General features: G+C 43.5%; 1 long non-coding RNA gene and 1 pseudogene across 1 annotated transcript in view; both read left to right on the forward strand.

Moving 5' to 3' along the window:
- The window catches only part of LOC116591529, a 34,749-nt gene extending 13,130 nt beyond the window's left edge, over nucleotides 1-21,619 (forward strand). Inside the window, exon 2 of the long non-coding RNA XR_004286040.1 lies at nucleotides 20,397-21,619. This is a non-coding gene — a long non-coding RNA (uncharacterized LOC116591529). The remainder of the gene's footprint in view (nucleotides 1-20,396) is intronic.
- LOC116592048 lies at nucleotides 6,850-6,983 on the forward strand (annotated as a pseudogene).
- Nucleotides 21,620-21,739: the final 120 nt, after the last annotated feature.

A 21,739-nucleotide genomic window follows, 5' to 3' on the forward strand; every position in this document is an offset into this window, starting at 1 on the left:
TCCCTCAGACAGGGCCCCTCTACCTTTGGGTTTCTGCCCAGGCATAGAGCCTGGCCCCTAAATCTTTGTTTAGCCCAACAAAGGGACTCTGGAATGAGGTGTTTTTTGGGGGACGGGGGGTTGGTCTGTTTTGTTTTAGCTCTGGTGCCCAGATCCCATTGTGAGAAGCGCCCACTTGGCTCATGGAAAGGACTGATTTGGAGGATTTTAGCCAGTGGGGCTGTGAACTCTGCCTTGTTAAAGACTTCAATAGAATGTAGAGTTCTTTTTATTCAGAGGGAGCTGGGACCATGGGATGGGTGCCAAAGCCAGGTGACAAGAGATAAGAGTGCAGGTTTCTTGAGGCTAAGGTTGCAGGCATCTCCTAGTAGAACCATACCCATCTCCTGTCCAGGTGGGGAGGGGAGAAAGGAACCAGAAGGGGAGGGAGAGGACTTCTGGGCTAAGTTGGCAAATGGGGAAAGAGTGGTAGGGATATGAGGAGGGAAAGGAGGGATTGAGAGAAGGGGGTGGGGGGCACAAAAGCATGGGAAAAGATTGCTTAGAGCAATGGATTTTCTTCTCCTGGGAATTTTCAAAGGCAAAAACAACCCCCCCAAAACCCTCCAAACAAACCCCTAAAACAAAACCCAAATATCCCCTCCGCCTTTTTTTCCCCTAACAAGAGCTGGTGAGTTAGTGCAGAGGCATGGAACAGGGCACCCAACAATCCATTTTAGGATCAATAAAAAGTTTAAGAGACTAACCATCCATGTAGAGGACCCTTCTGGGCTTCAGAATTAGGCAGCCCTATTAAAAAAAAAAAAAGGAAAAAAGAAAGAAAAGAAAAAGAAAAAACAAAGAGGCAGCCCTAAGACAAACACATTCACCAGTGTCAGCACTTAGCAGTACTAAATATGTCCTCCTTTGGTTAACTCCTGCGTCACTGATGAGTACTCAGCTTGCAGAGAGAGGATTTGGTAGGAAAGAGGGGAACTACTCCAGACCCCCTCAAATGCCCCACTTGGTAGAAAACCCTGCCTGCCTCTCAGGGCTGCTGGGAGGAAGAGGCTTCCCCAGCGAGCCCTCATGTCACACAAAAGAAAGACAGTTTAGGATGGCTGTGGGAAAAGTGAGTTAGTGTGGTCCCTTTCTCTCTAAGGACGTCCTGCCCCTTCCAGAGGAGACAACCATGAGGCGGGTGGAAGGGAGGTGAACTGGCCTCTGTGGGAGCTGCTGAATCAGCGGTGAGGCCAGCAGATTGGACTGGGAGGAAGACAGCCCCAGTGACTCATCAAGGGACCGCTTCACTGCCTCAGGGCCAGGACAAGTGTGTGCTCACAGGGACTCAGAACTGAACTCGGGTAGCTCCTAGCCTTGCAAGCCCAGAGCAGGGGCCCCAGAGGCCCGAGGAGAGGGATGTACTCGGGTCTCTCAGTAAAAGCGACTTAGTGATTGTATAGGGGAAGGGCCTTGAAGACCCTTAGGACCCCAGTGCTTATTGTCCACCTTGGGGGCTACCCAGGGGAACTTTCTTTTTCAGACTTTTTCGGGGTCTTTTGCCATTGCCACCTGTGTATGTGTTTGGATAAGCTCATTACTTTTAATATTAGCATAAGGAAAGCTAATTAGAATGGTGAAGCTACTGCAAAAGAAATGTTGTGATGCATTTACAAAGGAATGAATTATCTATTGTCTGGAATTGTTCTGCCGGCTCTCCTTCCATTAGCAAAGCTTATGGTGAGCCAAGTGTGAACTAAATTTGTTGTTCCATAATGGAATAGTATGTGGGGTAAGGGCCAGCGGAGTGCAATAGACAATAGGCACAAATCAAGTTCAAGAAGGAAGAGATCATTTTAGGCAGGTGTGTCCAGAAAAGGTTTCAGAGTTGAGAATTGAACTAGGCTTTGAGCCTGGGGTGATACTCTCTAACAGACTTTGTCAGGACTTCTATGATTTCATTGTACAATTTCCCATAATTTCTTCTGTCAATTCCCTATTGTTGAACATTTAAGTTAGTTCTGATTTTTGGTAAATAACACTATAATGAACATCCTTATACACACATTTTCAAGAATTTAATTTTTTTAAAGGATGTTTTTCTTGAAAGGGAGTTGATGAGTCAAGGGTATGCACACGTTTTTAAAATCATCTTTTCCCTTTCTGATTACCAAATGAATACACACTCACTATAAAACATTTGAACACAACAAAAGTGTAGAGTTCAAAAAAAGTCTCCTGTAATCCCATATCTGGAGCTATTTTCTGATAAGAGTTGGTATATATTGGGGCGCCTGGGTGGCTCAGTGGGCTAAAGCCTCTGCCTTCAGCTCAGGTCATGATCCCAGGGTCCTGGGATCGAGCCCCGCATCGGGCTCACCGCTTGGTGGAGAGCCTGCTTCCCCCTCTTTCTCTTTGCCTGCCTCTCTGCCTATTTGTGATCTCTGTCAAGTAAATAAATAAAATCTTAAAAAAAAAATAGTTGGTATATATTTTTCCAACTTTTTTCAGTGAAACACCAACATGTTGTAACAGACACACCTCCAAAGACTGCCTTTCCATCACATTTACAGTGGACTCTAGAGCCCCTGCCATGTGAACTATATGGCCCCTCCCCAGGTGAACTATATGGCCCCATGTCCCACCTCTCTGCTCCCCTTACTTTGTCCCAGCAGCACAGGTCTCCTTGCTGCTTCTAAAGCCAGCTGAATTTGCTACTACAACAGGCTTTTTGATGGCTGATCCTTCTGATTGGAATGTCCTTTCCCCAAATATTCACAAGATTCCCATCCTCACTTTATTCAAGTTTCTGTTCAACTGTCACTATTTCAGAAAGGCCTTCTCTGACCACCTACCTAAAATAGCACATCTCAAAATGCTGTTTCTTTCTTTCTTTTTTAAAAGTAGGCTCCATGTCCAATGTGGGGCTTGAACTCACGATCCAGAGATGAAGAATTGGCATGCTCTATTGACTGAGCCAGCCAGGCACCCCAATGCTATTTCTTCATAGCACTTTCCATTACTTGACATTTCACATATATCTAATTGGCTTATCGTCTGTCTAGAAAGCTCTGTGAAAACAAGGATCTTGCCTTGTTCTCTGCACATTCCCAGCACCTGGACTAGAAACTGGCAAGTAGTAGATGTTCAATATATGCATGCTGAATGATTGAATAAGATGAAACCAAACTATATTTATCATTCTGAAACCTGCTTTTTTACTTAAGAGTATACCAAGGACATCTTTTCATGTCAGTATATAAATCTTTTTAGTCTTTCTAAGGCTTTATAGTAGTATTGGAATTTATTTACCCAATTCTCTTTTGATGGGCATTTGGGTTGTTTACAGTTTTTCAATATTATAGACAGTGTTGCCTTACATATCCTTGAATACATATCCTTGCATGCTTTTAGTGTTTTTATAGCTTTTACTTGAGGTGGTGAAAAAAACTTACAGGCATGAATGTCTAGCATCATGTTGGAAATGCAGACTTGGTGCTCAGAGATATCCAGACTGTGGGTAGACTGGAGACTTCTTCACACAGACCTGATCACTGAAACCTAGGAATCAATGATAAAGAAGGAAACTGAGTAAAGCCCAGAGACATGAATCTTAAACAATATCTGTATTAGAAAGCAGAAGAAGGGCAAGAAATTATTCATTCATTTGACAAATCTGTATTAATTGGAACTTTCTAAAAGTTGGAATGCAACAACACAGCAAGAGTGACATGTATAGACCATGTAGTGGCCTTCCTTTTGGTTAAAGTCTAATGGGGGGAAGGGCACAAAGAATAATAACAGAAATCAGAAAATCATACAATGGTGGATAGGACTGGGTGGCACTGATGTACAGACTAGAGATTTTAAGGAAAGTGTTCTAGAAGTAGGGTTTAAGCTGAGGCTGGGGTAGGTAGCAGTTAGCTGAGTGAGAAGAGAAGCTCCAGTGGGAAAGTGTTTCAGGCTAGGGGAGGAGCACTTCCAAAGGTTCAGAGGTATGAGGGAGCATGGCATACCCAGGCACTGGGAGAGAAAGTCTGTGTGGCAGGAAGGTTGAGAGTAAAGAGGGTAGTGGGGAGAGAAGGGATGGAAAGGTAGGCAGGAACCCTCTGGGCCCCGTTAAAGGGATTGGCTTCTGTTTTAAAGGCAACAAGGAATTTGAAGCAGGGAGGTCTTGTGATCAGAGTTATCTTAGAAAATGACTATGGCCACAGTGTAGACAATGGAATGAAGATGGGGTAGGGTGAAATGATCAAAACTGGAGGGACCTGTTGGGGGATCAATGGGGATGTTGGGGATGTTGGCCTAAACTAGAACAATAGTATGGGACATGAAGAGCCCCATGGCTGGATGGATTCCAGAGGCACCTCAGAGGATTAGAAGATAATTGTCAGGACTTGGTTACTGATTAGATTAGAAGAGAAGGAAAACGAAGACTCAAAGATGGTGAACAAAGATGATGAACACTTTGTGGCTTGTGTAACTGAGATAGTAAGAAGAGAGCTGGTCTGGAGGTGGGCTGAAGATGGAAATTTTAGTTCTGGAAATACTGAGGTGTATGTGGAATAGCCAAGCAGACCAAGGAGACAAAAGAGAGAGATCTGGACTGGAGGCCAATTTACGTGTCATCAGGATCCGGATGGAATTGAGACCATTGGCAACTGTCAAGTCCATGAGAGTAGGCACTTGTAGTATCTTTAGGGTTTGGATCAGTGCCTGACTCACAGTGGGTGCTCAATAAATATTCGGGAGTAAAAGATAGGTGAAATCACTCAGGGAAAGTGAGAAAAGAAGGAAGCTCAGGACAGAATCCGAAGGAGAGGCTTATCCATGGTGTGGGGAGGAAGCAGTCATGGTGAGGGGATGCAGGAGAAGGAGGAAGTCGTGAACAATGTCAGTGCTATCAAGAAGAAGTCAAGGGACCACAAAGTTCCAAGGGATTTTGGAAATGCGGTCATTGGTAGCCTTGGTGAGGTTTTTTACTGAAGCATTGGGAGCAAAGGTCAATTTCAGAGAACTGAGGAGTGACCAGAAAGGATGTAAGGGAAGACAATGGGTACACACAACTCCTAGAAAGTTTCTCTGTGTACTGGGTGTAAAAGGAAATGAAAAAAAAAAAAAAAAAGAGAGAGAGAGAGAGAGATGGAGACGATGTTTTCATGATGTTGAGAAGAAGGAGCAGAAAAGAAGAGGTTTAAGATTCAAGAACACGTAAAGCCAATTGTTAGAGAGAGATCTCTGAGAAGGTGAGAAAAGATAGGATCTCCTTCAAATTGGAGGAACTGCTGCAGGTCAAGCAAGGGAGAAATATTCTATTTTGACCAGAAAAATGATGATTTTTCAGATTTGCAGGTATGAAGTTGGGAATATTAGATGAATTCTAGTCTCTCTTGAGGCCACCAAACAATGGTAGGAATGGCTATACAGGAGGGAAAAAGAGTCACAGAAGAGAGAGTTTCACCAAGGAGACAGAAAAAGTCACCTGAGCACAGCACCACAGAGAGGAGAAGCGGAGAATGGATGAGGTACTGGGTCTAGTAAATTGAAGTTTATTCATAACTGAGAAGGTCTGGAAACTGATAGAAGGTGGACCCTCTACTACAAGGATTAAAGAAATGAGCAGACATGTGAGAAGGGAAGGCAGCAGTTATATGTATGTGATTGGAGAGAATTCTGGAGGCGAAGGTAGGGGTGGAGCAGGTGCTAAAGGTCTTTCAAATTTAATTCAAGAGGAAAAGAGGAGCTAGACTGAGAGGAAATAAAAAGTTTGACAGAGAAGTTAACCCTCAAAATGTGGAGGGATCCTTCTCTTTTGTGACAAAAAAGAAGCTAGAGAGGATTTGTACACCAGCAGAGAAGCATATTGAAGTTGAAGCATATTGTGCTTTATAATAAGAAATATATATTTGGAGTTCATCCTGGTTCCTGGCATGGAATTTCTAAAACACTTGTAATTTCCTAAGTGATAAGAAAACTAGAAGCATCGTATGTTCTGACGAGGCAATTCTGAGTGGCCTCTGGGATGGGGCCTCATCACCAGAAATACCAAGCCATGATTACAAGCTTGGATTTTGAGCCCTACCCCTTGTCCTGCTGAGAGGGGAGAGGCTAGAAATGGAGTTAATGATTGATCCTGCTTATGTGAGGAAGACTCCATAAAATCCCAAGAGTATGGAGTTTAGAGAGCTTCTAGGCAGGCCAACACATTCACACCAGGAGGGTGGTTCACCCCAACTCCACAGAGGCAGAAGCTTCTGCACTCAACATCCTCTCTGACCTCGTGTTAAGACTCTTTTCATCTGGCTATTCATCCGTCTTCTTTATTGTAACCTTTAATAAACTGGTAAATGTAAGTAAATGTTTCACTGAGTTCTAGTAGCTGCTCTAGCAAATTAATCTAACCCAAGGAAGGGGTCTTTGGAGACTCCAAATTTGTCGCCATTATTAAGAAGCCCAGGCTTTGATGGGCTTCCCCCTATGAAGGGGGTATGGGGGCTAGTCTTGTAGGCCGGAGCCCTTACCAGATGCTATGTCCAGGCAGGTAGTGTCAGAATTGAGTTAAATTGTAGGATACTCAGCTTGTATCCAAGACTTGCTTGTTATTTGTCGAGGGGAAACCCCTATACATTTGGTGAAAAGAAGTGTCAGAAGTGAAGTGTTCTGTCTAAAGTAGACTCACAGGGAAGAAAGACATAGTAGGCAAGAATTGGGTTTTTCTTTACATAGGAAGGAAACTAGTTGTTTCCTTTTATACCTACCTAGCTCAGTGAAATCCCAAAGTCCTAGTAGGTGTGTGTGTGTGTTTGTGTGTGTGTGTGTAAATTGGCTCTAAAATGTGTAAGAAAGCAAAGCATCTAGAATAAGTATAACATCACTTCTTGGCCTTTTGGCTAAGATCAAGTATAGAATAACTAATGCAATATTGAAAAAGTAATTTTTAGACAGCATGGACAACTCACTTCTTTTTTAAAATTTTATTTATTTTTTTGACAGAGAGAGAAATCACAAGTAGGCAGAGAGGCAGGCAGAGAGGCAGGCTGAGCGAAGTGGGGAAGCAGGCTCCCCACTAAGCAGAGAGCCTGATTCAGGGCTTGATTCCAGGACCCTGAGATCTTGACCTGAGCCAAAGGCAGAGGCTTAACCCACTGAGCCACCCAGGTGCCCTGGCCAACTCACTTCTATGGGATGTGTTGACTTTTCAACAAATGATGCTGGAACAGGATTTCCATATTAAAAACATGAATTTGACCTGTACTTCATAGCATACACAGACACTAATTTGAGAGAGATCATAGACCTAAATGTAAAAGATAAACCATAAAACTTCCAGAAGGATAAATAGGAAAATATTTTCACAACCTTTGAGTAGTAAAAGGTTGTTTTGGACAACTTGCAGAAAACAATAACTATGAAAGAAAATATCAATCTATTAGATCACATGAAATTATAAATTTCTGCACCTTTAAGAAAAATGAATAGGCAGACCATAGACTGGGAGAAAGTATTTGCAAAACAAAGAATGGTTATCAATAAAATATAAAGCATTTCTACAACTTAATAAGAAAAAGGTAACATAGTTTAAAGAGAATGTGCAGATACTTCATAAAAGAAGATATACAAATAGCTGGTAAGCACATCAAAAATGGCTCAGCATCACTAGCCAGCAGGGAAATGCAAATTGAAACAAATATACACCCACTAGAATAGCTAAAAATAAAAGACTGACAACACCAAATGTTGATGAGGTTGTGAAGCAACTGGAACACTCATACATTATTTTGGAAAATAGTTTGCCAGTTTCTCATAGTTAGAGAAGCTCATGCACCTATTCTGAACAAGCAATTCAATTTCTAGGCATCTACCTAAGAGAAATAAAAACATATGTCCTGGGCGCCTGGGTGGCTCAGTGGGTTGGGCCGCTGCCTTTGGCTCGGGTCGTGATCTCAGGGTCCTGGGATTGAGTCCCACATCGGGCTCTCTGCTCAGCGGGGAGCCTGCTTCCTCCTCTCTCTCTCTCTGCCTGCCTCTCTGCCTACTTGTGATCTCTCTCTGTCAAAAAAAAAAAAAAATCTTTAAAAATCATATGTCCACAAAAAGACTTGTATAAGAATGTTCATGGCAGGCACCTGGGTGGCTCAGTGGGTTAAAGCCTCTGCCTTTGGCTCGGGTCATGATCTCAGGGTCCTGGGATCGAGTCCCGCATTGGGCTCTCTGCTCAGTGGGGAGCCTGCTCCCCCGCCCACCTGCCTCTCTGCCTACTTGTGATCTCTCTCTCTGTGTCAAATAAATAAATAAAATCTTAAAAAAAAAAAAAAGAATGTTCATGGCTGGGGCATCTGGGTGACTCAGTCGGTTAAGCATCTGCCTTCAGCTCAGGTGATGATACCAGGGTCCTGAGATTGAGCCCCTCATCAGGTTCCTGGCTCAGCAGGGAGCATGCTTCTCCCTCTCCTTCTGCCAGTCTCTGTCTCTCTCAGATAAATAAATAAAATTTAAAAAAGGATGTTCCTGGCTCTGCTGCTTGACTAGCTGAGTGACCTTAAGCATGCTACTTTGCCACTCCATATCTTTTCCCTCTAATGTAAAATGGAGTTAATATCAATGTGCTAAATAATGTAAAGGGGAAATCATGATGCCACATTTACAACCTTTTTCTGAGAAAAGGAGCATATCTAGTCTTTTCCCAGTGTAGCTGCCATGGCTTATGTAGCATGCTTTGCTGGTGGCCCAGCTTGACTCTCCTGGGCACAGAAGACAGGACGAGGTCTGGGGTACAAGCTGGAAGCAACCACACGATGGAGGTCTTGGTTGGGCCAATCCATGCAAAAGTTGGCTTTGTCTGGCAAAAGGTGTTCCTCTAAGGAGTTGTTCCTCTAAGGAGCAGTTTCAGCCAAAGAATCCCTTGGAAAAAAAAGCTGGAGCACAATTTGCATTTGAGATTCTAAATTAGATAAGAAAATTGGAGAGACTTCCACTCTCTAGGAGATGATAGGGTCCCTGAGAAAGCATTTAACATAAAAGAAGAAGGACGGGAACCCAACCATGTGGAGGGGAGTGTCTGTGTGATCTTATGGTGAGCAAGTCTGTATTTGAAAGTTGGAAAGTATCAGTGTTCTTTGTGATGAACTCTTCAGCTTCCCTTCAAGCCAGCCACAGCAACCTCATTCTCCTTGTCAGAGATTGGTTTAAGAACAGGCATGTACCTAATTCTGGCCAATGAGACATGAATGGAATTCTACTGGGGACTTTTGGAAAGTTTATGTGCTTCTAAGAAGGAAGCAGTGTCCTTTTCTTGTCCAGGAAGAGTGTCCTTTTCTTCCTCGAGATGTTATTGCGTCTGGTGAAAACATCTTATTACTACAAAGGGAACTACTACAGGACAAAGACAACATTTTGAGGACAGAAAAGCGCAGAGATGAAGACAACCTGTGTCCTCAGCACTTCAAGCTGCTCATTGTACTATACCTGGAGCCCACAACTTCTGGAATTCCCATTAGTGATAGATGGATTTCCTTGTATGATTGAATCTGGGTTTACTATGACTTGTGGCTAAAGCATCCCAACCAACTGAGCATTGGACTGGAATTCTTGCACCAGCTGAGGAGAGCTTAGAGCTAATAAGATTTGGGTATTAAGGAGATATAACTGGTATCGTCACAGGCTGGTGGCACCAGAACAATGGGGTCATTCATGCTTCTAGACATGTCAGGTGTGACTATTACTTTATAAACCAGCTGAGCTAGGAATATTGTATTCCTCTACTTTTACCCTTTAATCAAAGTAAATCTGACTCTGAGCCCCCAATCCTGTTCAGTGGGCAGATAATCTATCATTCTGGGAGCTCAACCCCCTGAAAAATTGTGCCCAATTGGGCAAAAGTGTAGCAGCATCCCACTTGCTCACCAGCTGGTAGTTCATACTGAATTTTTTTTTTTTTTTGCCTCAGGTCTCATTGAATTTGGTGATTCTGACTTTGGGGTCCAGGGATCTTTGTTGATGCTGGAAACCCAATGCCTAAGGCCTGGTATCCTCTGAGATCTGACCCTTACCCAAGACTCTGATGGATTCTGTTCTCACAGAGTTGTTTTCTAACTTTCTGGTCTCTGAGCATACTCCTTTCTCTTTCCTTGTCCTTCAAAGCCCTCCCTCCTCCATCCCCCTTCTCCCTCAGGGTGTCTGCATCATCTCCTCAATGAGCCAGGGATTCTACCAAGACAGGAAGATCTATTAGCTTCAAGCAGCTTCTGCTTTCAGTCCTGTAAGAATTCCCAGGCAAGAAAAAACAAAGTCTGACTAGCAGTGAAATGAGTAGGCAATGGAAAAATACAGTGAATTTATTAATATGGCAATTATCTCGTCACGGATACTTCGGAGGTGACAGGAGAGAACTCAGCCCAATAGAGGGCTGGCTCTGTGCTGAGTGGCAGCGAGCCCAACCAATGAGAGTGGGACAAAGAGAAAGAAGGTGGATCCTGAGCGCTGTGGGGGAAACTTTCCAGGTAGCTTGTAAAACCTGCCTCCCAGTCCAGAATTGAAAGCCTGGCTACCAGGTGCCTCTTCCCAGCTGCCTCTTTCCTGAGTGTTCTTGAAAATATATTTTCATTCCGCTAGCATTCCGTCTCTGCCCTGTGGTCACACATGGGGCTATGATAAATGTTAACCCACCAGGAAGTGGGAAGGATAAATGGAGATAATGTACAGGAAAGGTCTTTGACTTGTTTTAGGCATGTGCTGGTATGTTGCCCAGGGCTGGGCCCACTCATGGTCTTCCCCAGCCTCCTTGGTGAAGGTCCTTTCTTGTGGCCTCAGTGGTCTGGGTCAGCTGGCATCTGTTACCACCCTCCAGCTGGCTAGGGGACCCCAGGGCTTCTGGACTTGCTCCCAGGTAAACAAGGGCAGCAGAAGTACAAGCTGGATTTAGATAGTATCTTCCCACCTATAGCTGAAAGGGACTTTGAGACCATAAAAGCCAACTCCCTGAATTAACAGATAAGAGCCCGGAGGTTAGAACTCAGGGAACTTGGCTACCGTCGTGTGAAGATAGAAGGGGAGAGCAAAAGGGTGCAGGGCTCTTTGTTCCCAGGCCTCCCTTACCATCCGAATCTCCCAGTCCTGGGTCTGCCCCTAGATCCTGATTGTTCCCTCTGGTTGGTTTCGAATCATGGAATGCACTGTCTTGTTGCTGCCTTACTTCCTGCAGAAGGCTCTCTCGAGGCTTGGCAGCTGCTAGATGATTAACCCAAGGACAAGAAAGGTGTGTAGAGCCCACAGCACCCAGATCTTGGGCCCTTCCTTGGTCTTACTGTCATCCTCAGAGCATCTCTGGAAGGCAGTGAGACTGCGGGTTACTCAGAAGACAGCATTTCCCAGTTTTTAGGTATCTTCTGGGCATGCTCATTTGTGACTTTCCGACCAGAAGTATTTCAGTCTGAAGATAAACCTCAATCAAACCCCCAGAGCAAATATGTGTGGGTTTTTTTGACTCCTGTTGTCTTGATTGGCCTACCAAACACCTCAGGGCATTCCGATGCAGGAAACCTATAAAGCACACTGTAAGAAAGATTGGTGTATGGGTTGGTGAGTTTGGGCAAACTGCTTACCCACCATAAAACAGGGATAGAGTATATACTCATAGCATGGCTGTGAGGATCATATAAGATGATGGAATGTGAAGTGTTTAGCACAATACCACGCACAGCGGAAGCACTCAACACATGCTCACGGTTACTTCTCTTACTATTATTTTAATTGGGCCACTGTTCAGCTAGGCTCCTAGCTACTACTTCCTGCTTCAAATCTCTGCTGGTCTGAGCAATCTCCTGTTAGTCCTGTTCTTCAAACCTCTACTTCCCAATCCTAGATCTCTTAGCACTTACTCCCCAGCATAGACTCAAATGCCAGGACTGTCTCCTGGCATCTTGCTCCACCCCTCAGCCACACACACACACACACACACACACACACACACACGCACATTACAACCTGTGTTTCAGCTCTGTGCATTGCCTCCTGCAAAATCTGGTTGTCAAGGGGTTGAGGGTGTTAATAGAAGTTGTCTTTGGGTGGGCGAGATTGTAGGTGGGTTTTTAAAAAGTTTCCTTTCTTTGCTAGTCTGTATTTTCTGATTTGTTTGTCATGAGCATGCATTGCATTTGTACCAAGAAAATACCATTTTTAATTTTTATAAAATCTACTCACTATCTCTAGAAAACTCTCCCTGAAGAGTTCCACTGCATTCTGAGCACTCCTTTGAATTTCCTGTCCCCTCAGCACTTCTCTGCACTCTGTACTACCTTTGTGTGCTCTTGTGAGGTCATCAGTAGAGGCTCTTAAAGGGAATTTGCACCTGTGAGCAGGCAGTAGGCATCTTGAGGGTAGAGGTGGATCATCTTTATTGTTTGTCTTTTTCTTTTCTTTCTGCCTTTTTTTTTTTTTTTTTCCAAGTGGGTGTGGAGCCCAACCTGGGGCTTGAACTCATGACTCTGAGATCAAGACCTGAGCTAAAATCCAACCTGAGCTGAGATCAAGAGTCAGACACTTAACCGACTATGCCACCCAGGTGCCCCTCTGTCTGTTTCATAGCTGACTTCAGCTCTCCACCCTTCTCTCTGCACCATTGAGCCAGTGACTGGGAAGAAGTCAAGGGTGCTGGTTAGAGCTGGGCATGATCATCCTTCCCATTTTACAGTCCCTGATACTAGAGCTAGCAGGTAGAGTGTAGTTTCTGGGGAACCCTGATTCATAGACAAGGTAGCGTTCAGTAGGGATTGGCTGTGTCGTGGGGCTTAGGACACGTCTTAGGTTGGGCATGAATTCAGCCTGGATCTAGCAAAATCTCTACACAGTTACTTGTGTGATACAGATAGAGTCTAAGGTAACAGCCACAGGCAGTAGAGAGCGAAGGGCACACTGTATACGGAAGCCCTGGGAGCATCATACTAAGGGGAAGAGTCTGGGAAGTCTTCAGAAAGGATGGAAGTCTTGGACAGACCTGAAGGGATAGGAGAAGACATGGAGGGGTGGGGTGGGAAGAAAGATAGGAGTGGGATGCAGTACTGAAGAGGGAAGGCATAGGGGCTGGATGTTAGGAGCTGGCTGAAGGGTTAAGTGGTTAAGAGGTCAAAAGACATGTTTTGTTTTTTTTTTAATAAACATATAATATATTATTAGCCCCAGGGGTACAGGTCTGTGAATCGCCAGGTTTACACACTTCACAGCGCTCACCGTAGCACATACCCTCCCCAATGTCCATAACCCAAACACCATCTCCCTACCCCCCTGCCTCGGCAACCTTTAGTTTGTTTTGTGAGATTAAGAGTCTCTTGTGGAAAAGACCTGGTTTTGAGTCACTAACTAACCATGTGATCTTGGGCAAGTTTCGTGCTCTTCAACAAGTCTGGGTTTTCTTATCTGTGTAATACAGCTAAAGGCAGTTCCTTCCTATTAGAATTTTTATGAGGAATTAATGAAATAATGCTTATAAATTACATTTTAAACGCACAATAAATGCTAGCTAAGGTTACTGCTATTATTTATTATAATTACTATAATGTATACTTGGCATTTGTTTTCCAGAAGAATCTCATTGCACATTCATTCAGGCCTTACTTTCCCATGATTTGTTCACCTGTATTCATTCATTTAGTGCATCTATTATTATATGTAATAATTATATATAAGTACATATATTATATATTATATGTAGTAATAATATAATAACTAATAATAACTAAAATTTAAGTAGTGTATTCTACATACTTTATATATATGAAACTAATTTGATCTTCCCAATAATGCTTTTTTTGGGAAAGATTTTATGTATTTATTTGTCAGAGAGAAAGAGAGAGAGAGGGAGCACACAAGCAAAGAGAATCAGGTGTAAGGAGAAATAGGCTCTGCACTGAGCTGGGATCCTGATGTGGGACTCGATCCCACCACCCTGGGATCATGACCTGAGCTGAAGGTAGATGTTTAACCAACTGAGCCACCAAGACATCCCCCCAATAATGCTCTGAAGTAGATACTATTATCACCTACATTTTATCTAGAATGAAATTGGAATACAGAGAAATTAAGCAGTTGCCCAAAGTCACACAATTAGTTAAGTGACAAAACTAGAATTTTGGTTCCATCAGAATCCAGGCTCTTAACTCTTTAACCTGTGCTATTTTCAAAGACTCTGGGAAGAACTGAAGAACAAAAGTTTAGATTAAACACTAATCTGCAGGGAGATAGTAACCAGGAAGAACAGCAAGATACTTATGATAAGATCAGACCCATCCAAGAGTGACCATGACCACCTGGAAGTCTGTGCAGAACCCATGTAGGCCTCTGGACATGCCTGGATGGTTGGCTGTGACCAGCTTGTGTATCACATGACGTTCCTGTTGTAGGCTCTCTGAGACCTCATTAACTTAGTGCACTGCTGATACTTCTTGGCCACGGTCGGTGCCACTTGTCCCATGGAAGGCTGGATGACATAACATGGGTGGATGAATATAAACCCACCCCACTACTGGTTGAAAAATAACTCAAAGTACAAAGCCTATTGTGTGTGGGTTGGGTCATTGCCCCATTTGCTCATTGCATCACCATTCACTGGATGGCCATCTATTTTTAAGTTCTGTGCTCTGTGCTGGATATTACACTGAAAACATGTTTTTCTGCCCCCTCCTGAGCACACTTTCCAAATCCCTAGGATTATTCCACTTAGCCTTTCCCAGCTTCAAACGGCTTCTTTAGTTTCAAGATTTAGAATATTGGTGCTAAAAAGATCTTAGATAGTGGTATCCTAGAGCTGGCTCGTCCTAACTGGTAACAATGGATTGTTAAGTTTTCTGGAATTTTGCAAGACAATTGCTAACACAGCCATTATCAAAAATTGCATCATATAAACTTACAATTAAATAAATTATTTTAAAAGTGAAACTACTAAATACTCAAAACTCATTGCTTCCTAATTACTTTAGCTCATGCTATGTTACTTAGCAGGTCCGGCTCTGCGTTCAGTGATGTGACATTGGTGACTTGAGTGCAGCCATGGTGGTAATATTTACACCACAGAAATCAGCAAACTCTACAAATCAGCAGCCCCTACTCCCAGAGTATTGTGAGACATTTCCCCGCACACCAGTCCTAGAGATCATCACATCTGTTTCAGCCAAGGAAATCTCCTGGGAGTCCTAGAGCAGGCAACAGTGGAGGGGTTGGGCAAAGGGAGAACAGGTGGGGGCTTCTGGGGCATCCCCCCCCCTCCCATGGCCCCAGCCCTGAACAAGGCCAGCCACACATTTGTTTGTTTTTAATATAGACTTATATACAAGATTTTGTCCAAGTTGTTCTTTCACACTTAAAAACAGTGGAAAGTGACTAATCTCCTCTAATCTTATCTCACAGTTTGGGAAACAGAAATTTTTACAGTTTAGATCCGGAGGAGGGAAGTGACTTAACTCTAGATCTTGCAGAGCCCAGTCCTCGGAGTTATGGGAGGGGGCCAACATCATGGCTCCTTGTAACTAGAGACAGGCTCCTGCCCGCAATCCAGGAAGCTGCGCTCATGGCTCCTTCCAGATGGGTGGTCCTCCCGGAGCCCTGTCTACTGTGCTCCTTCGTGCCCTAGAGATGAGTAGACTCCCAGCCGAGCCCTGTGTGTGGTTTTCCCTCCTAACAGAAACCCTTCCTGATACCTCTGCTGAACTGTCTGCTTTTCATATTCCCTGATGGGAGAGGCCAAGTTGAAAATCCTACCCTCCCAAACAGGTTTTTAAATTTGCCTGACTTTCAGTTGGGGAAATCTGCTTAAAGATCTCATGGCCTTCCAAACAAACATGGCCAACAAACAAACAAACAAACAAACAAACAAAACAAACAGCCATTTTATTTCTTATTAAGCAAAGGCTGGGAGAGATGGATGTCAAAAAGCCTGCTGGAGAGCATAGGTGTGGTGGCAGTAGGGGGAGTGGTTATAGGGAAGAGTGGAGGGAAGGCAGGCAGAGCAGAGAGAAGGTAAAAGCAATAATTTTAAGGGGTAAGAAAATTTAGGTACAGGTGTCCAGGGGTGTCAGGTTTCCTTAGACTTCTGAAGTCTTGCCAACCTCTTCCTTCTAGCATAAGCTGATTGCTTGTGTTATCTGCCCGTTGTCATTTCTTGTGCAATCCCCATTACCCAGTGCCCAGTGAGTCCCTAGATGTGTTGCACCAACCCATCTTTTTGGTAACACCACAATGAAGAATTCTGCAATAAAGGTTGTATGAGTTTGCTAGGGCAATGATAATGAAATAATGAAAGACTAGGTGGCCTAAACAACAAATTTATTTAAACAAATTTATTTATTTATTAAAACAAATTTATTTTCTCACATTTCTGGAGGTTCAAAGTCCAAGATCAAGATGCAGACAGGCTTGGTGTTTTCCCGAGGCCTCTCTCCTTATCTTGCAGATGGGTGCTTTGTTGTGTCCTCACGTGGTGCATGTGTCTGATGTCTCTGTGTATCCAAATTTCCTCTTCTAAAGACACCATATTAGATTAGAGCTCATCCTAATGTCCTCTTTTTACCTTAATCAGCTCTTTAGAAATGTATCTCCAAATACTGTTACTTTCTGAGGTAGATGTCTGAGGTAATTTATACATTGAGGTTAGGACTTCAACTTATGAACTTGGGGGCTATCATTCAGCACATTACAAGAACTTAGGAAACGTTTATCCTCTACTACATGAGAAGGAACCCAGTCACATACTTAGTTATCAGTGGTGCCCCCTTGTCAACATGGAAAGACTTTGTCATGTACACAACTTCACTGCCATGCATTGGACCGAGAGCTCATCAGGTGAAGTGTTTTTAAAAAAATCACATGTTGTCTTCAAGAATTTTGAAAATTCTCTCTCCTCCAAATTGCCTTTTTGTTAGTTATCACAGGAGTTTTTTTTCATAGGTGGGAAGTCCTCAAGGGATTTTCAATATTAGCAGAAGCTACTGATGACATGGAAACAGGTGCAATGTCTGAACATAGCTGAAAGTAGTAAGGAGAAGTCATTGGTCAAGGGGAACAGGGCAGGTGAAGGTCACACTGTCTCATCTAAGACATGTATTGAGTATACTCCCTCTTGTGCTGTGTCACCCGTTCCTTTGTTCTTTCCTGAATCTTTTAGTCCTTGCCAGGCATCTAGAATGGGCTGGCAACTGCAGATACACAGGTGAGTGATGTTCTTAGTCCCTGCCTTTGTGAGTTGATAGCTTGGTTATGTGAACTATTAAAGACATGATTCAAACAAACACAGTCCTTACCTTACAGAGACAACCTGGCAGGGATTAGGAAACCATTTTCAGGGCCTGCCCCAGCAAACATGGGCACCCACTTCCTGTTTCTCTATACCCAGGAAGCGGGTAGTGAGGCATTGGTCTAGTGCCTCAGACCATGTTTGCCAGGAAACAGCAGGCAAAGCAGACTACAGTCTCCTCTCACATCTTAAGACGGACCTTCTGGTGTGCGTTCTTCCCCATGGGAGGAGCTCTGTTGGTGCAACACTCCTGCCTTTCCTTCATTCCTTCACATACCCCTTCCCAGGGGAGGTGGAATGACATAGCTGATCCGCAAATTTGGAAGAAGAAACATTACCAGTCCCCACCTCTTGGCTTTCTTTTGGGAGTAAGTTGCCCCCAGGGATGTGTTTTCTGCTCTGCATTTCTAGGGACAAAGGTTCCCCCACTGGGAAGGGATGTGGTTTCCCAGAGTGACCTACTGGGTAAATTGGCCGCTGTTGGAGTTCAGTGTTAGGGGGCTTACCTGCCCAGAGCTACACTTGCTAACACAGATTTATCAAAAATAAGGGTAGTGATTTGAACTTGATATGCCAACTTTTTCTTGTTTCTCCATTGATTCAAGAATCTGGTAAGGACTCTGCCGGGGTGGCTCAGTTGGTTAAGCATCTGCTTTCGACTCAGGTCCTGATCCTGGAGTTCTGAGATCAAGTCCCGAGTCGGGCTCCCTGCTCAGAGGGGAGTCTGTTTTTCCCTCTCCTTCTGCTGCTGCTTCAGCGCTCTCTCTCTCTCTCTCTCTCTATCAAATAGGTAAACAAAATCTTAAAAAAAAAAAAAAAGAATCTGCTAAGGAAACTAGAGCTGGTGACATAGGTTCAAATTCTCTTTGTGCTTCTGTTACAGTGCCAGCTGTCGGTATGTCTACCAATTGCTCTTGAAGCATTTTACACTTATGTCTCATGTGATCCTCACACAACCTGCTGACAAAGACAGGACCGGATTTATTAGTTGAGGAGCTCAGGCAGCGATTCTCGGTGCCTCCGACCTATTCCATACGGTGATACACACGGGAAACTGAAAAAAAAAATGCATCTATATATACATAAATCTATTTCTGTGTCTGTATCCATACCTATATCTCACCATGGAAAATGGATGAGGCTGTTGGCATCAGAGGTGACAAGCTCAGAGATGCTGGCTGTCCTAGGGCTTCCCTGCCTATTCTGAGCCTTGAGAAGAGCGGTATCTCATCACCTATAAACCCATTCCTTGCCCACCAGTTGGGAAATTTTAGCTTAGAGAAGTACACTAACTAGTTCAAGGCTACAGAATTATTATTTTTTTAAAAAGTTTATTTATTTGTTTATTTTAAGATTTTATTTATTTATTTGACAGAGAGAGAGAGTAGGCAAAGAGGCAGGCAGAGAGAGAGGGGGAAGCAGGCTCCCTGCTGAGCAGAGAGCCCGATGTGGGGCTTGATCCTAGGACCCTGGGATCATGACCTGAGCTGAAGGCAGAGGCTTTAACCTACTGAGCCACCCAGGTGCCCCAAGTCTACAAAATTATTAAAAAAGAAATTTGAACCCAGGTTCTCTGATTCCATATCTAAAGAGCCTTCAAACATAGACTGAAGTGGGGGAGCCATTTATTACCATCATTCATACTCATGGGGCACAGAGAAGTGTCGAAGGGATGGCCTCTCCTTCTGGTCTGTGCCTACGGGACATTCAATGCCTGTCCAGGAATGCAGTCTGCCTCCTATCAGATCTCCTCCTTTCTGAACCAGAGCAGATTTTCCTAGCTACCTTCTAGAGAAGGGAGTTCAGGGAAGTCGGCATTAAGACCTCCTGATCTGCTCTAGTGGTTGGCCCTGGGGAGGAACTATCTATTCGATAGCCAAGGCACTTCCCTACTTCCAATCACAGGCAAAGCCCTTGTCTCTAATGTGATCAACACAGTAGATGGTCCATTAATGTAAAATATTATTTAAAGAGCAACCGTGAGAAACATACCTTAGACTTCTTATTGTAACTTAAAGCATATACAGGTATGTTCAGGCACCATTAAAAAAAAAATTGTTTCTTGGTGCAGGCCTCTATTAATTGGAGTGTTGTCCTATCTTTCTTGTATCAACTATACTCACAACCCGTTTATCCTTTGAATACTTACTGTGTTCTTTCTAGGTGCCTGGCATATTTTAGGTGCTGGGGAAGTCTCCACGCTCGTGGAGCTTATATTCTATTGGAATCTTCTGTAAGTTCCAGTTCAGGTTTCTCTGAAGTAGAGGGAGAATTTAAAGACCCAAGGCAATCCAAGTATCCAATCATGGTAAAATGTGTATGATCCCCCCCCCCCCCTTTCCCAGTCTTTCCCGTGCCACTTCAACGAGATTTTTTTGTTGTTAGGACAAAAGGACAAGTCATAAGGACAAGTCATAAGGACAAGTCATTATCAAGCTTTTCCAAAACATCAAATGTCAGTTTACAGAGGAACAAAAAACCTCTTTCTTTGTACTCACATTTTATTGGTTTTCACAACAATTAAATTACATAATCAGAATAGCAAGGACAACGTGCAGAAGTGTGTTTGGGAGTAAATGGCACTGAACCCTTGTGAGCTCTCAGCTCGATTTGTGGGAACAGAAGCACCCGAGAGCGCCCGAGATCACCCGAGGTCACCCGAGAGTGCCCGAGAGCACCTGCAAGTGCCTCCGCTAGTTGAGGGTCTGGCAAGCCATGGGCACAATGAATTTTATGGAGGGAACAGAGAGCATCCGTTAACCTGGTGACTTGGTCAGGAGGAGGTCAGTTTTAAGAGGTTTTGCCACACGGATGCACCTGTCCTCTCCAGACTAAATGCGTACTGCACTTGGAGAGTGGCTTATGCCGCTCTTTTATTAAAAGGCTCCAAATACTTATTCCAAATCTTTACAAAAGGTGAAGGAAACTAGGAGCTGTACTTGTGTTGGGCCAAGTTTCATAAAACTGTATATGTCTCATATTACTATGGCTTGGCTCCTATTATCCTGGCCTAGATTTCATGTTAAAGAGCCTCCCTCTTTATTAGCCAACAATGCGTCTTCCAGAACCATTCATGACAAATGGTACAGCGTTCAAATAGCCTGTCTCTGACGTCCACATTTCTTCTCCCTGAGAGTAGAGGTGAAGTATTCAGTTCATCCTCCTGAAGAAAACACCTGCCTGCGGAGAGCCAGTTGCCCTCTCCTCTGTGTAAGGATAGGAAGAGAACACATGCCTGTATATCTGGACAGCAGCACAGCGGAAAGAACAGGCCATACGGGAAACAAAGAGGCAATAATAATGATAAGGAGTCAATGATAAAAGTTGCTCAGTGCCCCCAAAGTCCTCCGAAAATGGCAGTGACGTGATGGAGATTATTTAATCCGACCTGCTTCATGTTGCAAATACGGAGACCGAGACACTGGAGGAAAATGACTTGCTGAAGACAGAGCCAGCCCAAGGCAAAGCTGGGGTAGGAAGTCTCTGACATTTACACCTGCTGTTCTCAAAGTAGGGTCCATAGACTCCTGAGACCCCAGCAACACTCAGGAACGGTTCATGAAGTTATGAAGGTCTCCGTTTGATCGTTTTTCCTTTGACCCCCTGTTGACATTTGACAGAAGGTACGAAAGCAATGGTGGGTAAAACTCCTGGCTTCTGGGCATGAATCAAGGCAGGCGCCAAGGCATATTAGACATCATTGCCTCGCACTTGCAATAAAAAACAACGCCAGTTTCATTTAAGAATACTCTTGATGAAGCAGTAAAAATGATTAGTCTTATTAAATACCGACACTTTTCAAATAGTCTGTGTAACAAAATGCAGAGCGTGCATAAATACTTTCACTGCGTTCCAAGGTATGATGGTTATCCCTAGGAAATGTACGCAGGCAATAAACCTGGGAGTCAAGCCATTTTTTTCATGAAGCATCTTTCTTCTCCTCTTTTTTTTTCCTTCCTTCCTCCCTCTCTCTCGCTCCCTTTCTTTCTCTCTCTTTCTCCTTTTCTTTTCTTTCTTTCTCTCTTTCCTTCTCTTCAAAGACTAAATGACAAAGAATGCTTTTTCAGACGGGGTATTCAACAGACACTGTTTCTAAATGAACAAAAGGAGTTTGTCCCTTTGAGGAAAACAACTGATAGTATTTGTTGCCAGTGATAAAATTTGAACTTGCAAGGGAAAATGAGAATTTTGGAAAACTTGTATCTGTTACTGTGGAACTTGATAGCTTCCTAATATTTATGGACTTTTCTAATGAGATGGATGGTGATATTAATGAATGTGATTTTTAAAAAATATTGTATAATGAAATGTGTGAAAATCTGGAATATCTGTATAACTCAATAAACCAGCTTTTTCCAATGACCAATGCATGATATTACCCATCCATACATGGGTAAAAGATCCAATCAAAGTACATAATAAACCAATGGATTTTAATGTAAGAGAATATAAAAAGTTCATTGATATGATTTCAGATTTCAT

This window comes from Mustela erminea, chromosome 5, assembly GCF_009829155.1.
Source record: "Mustela erminea isolate mMusErm1 chromosome 5, mMusErm1.Pri, whole genome shotgun sequence".
Classification (NCBI taxonomy): Eukaryota; Metazoa; Chordata; class Mammalia; order Carnivora; family Mustelidae; genus Mustela; species Mustela erminea.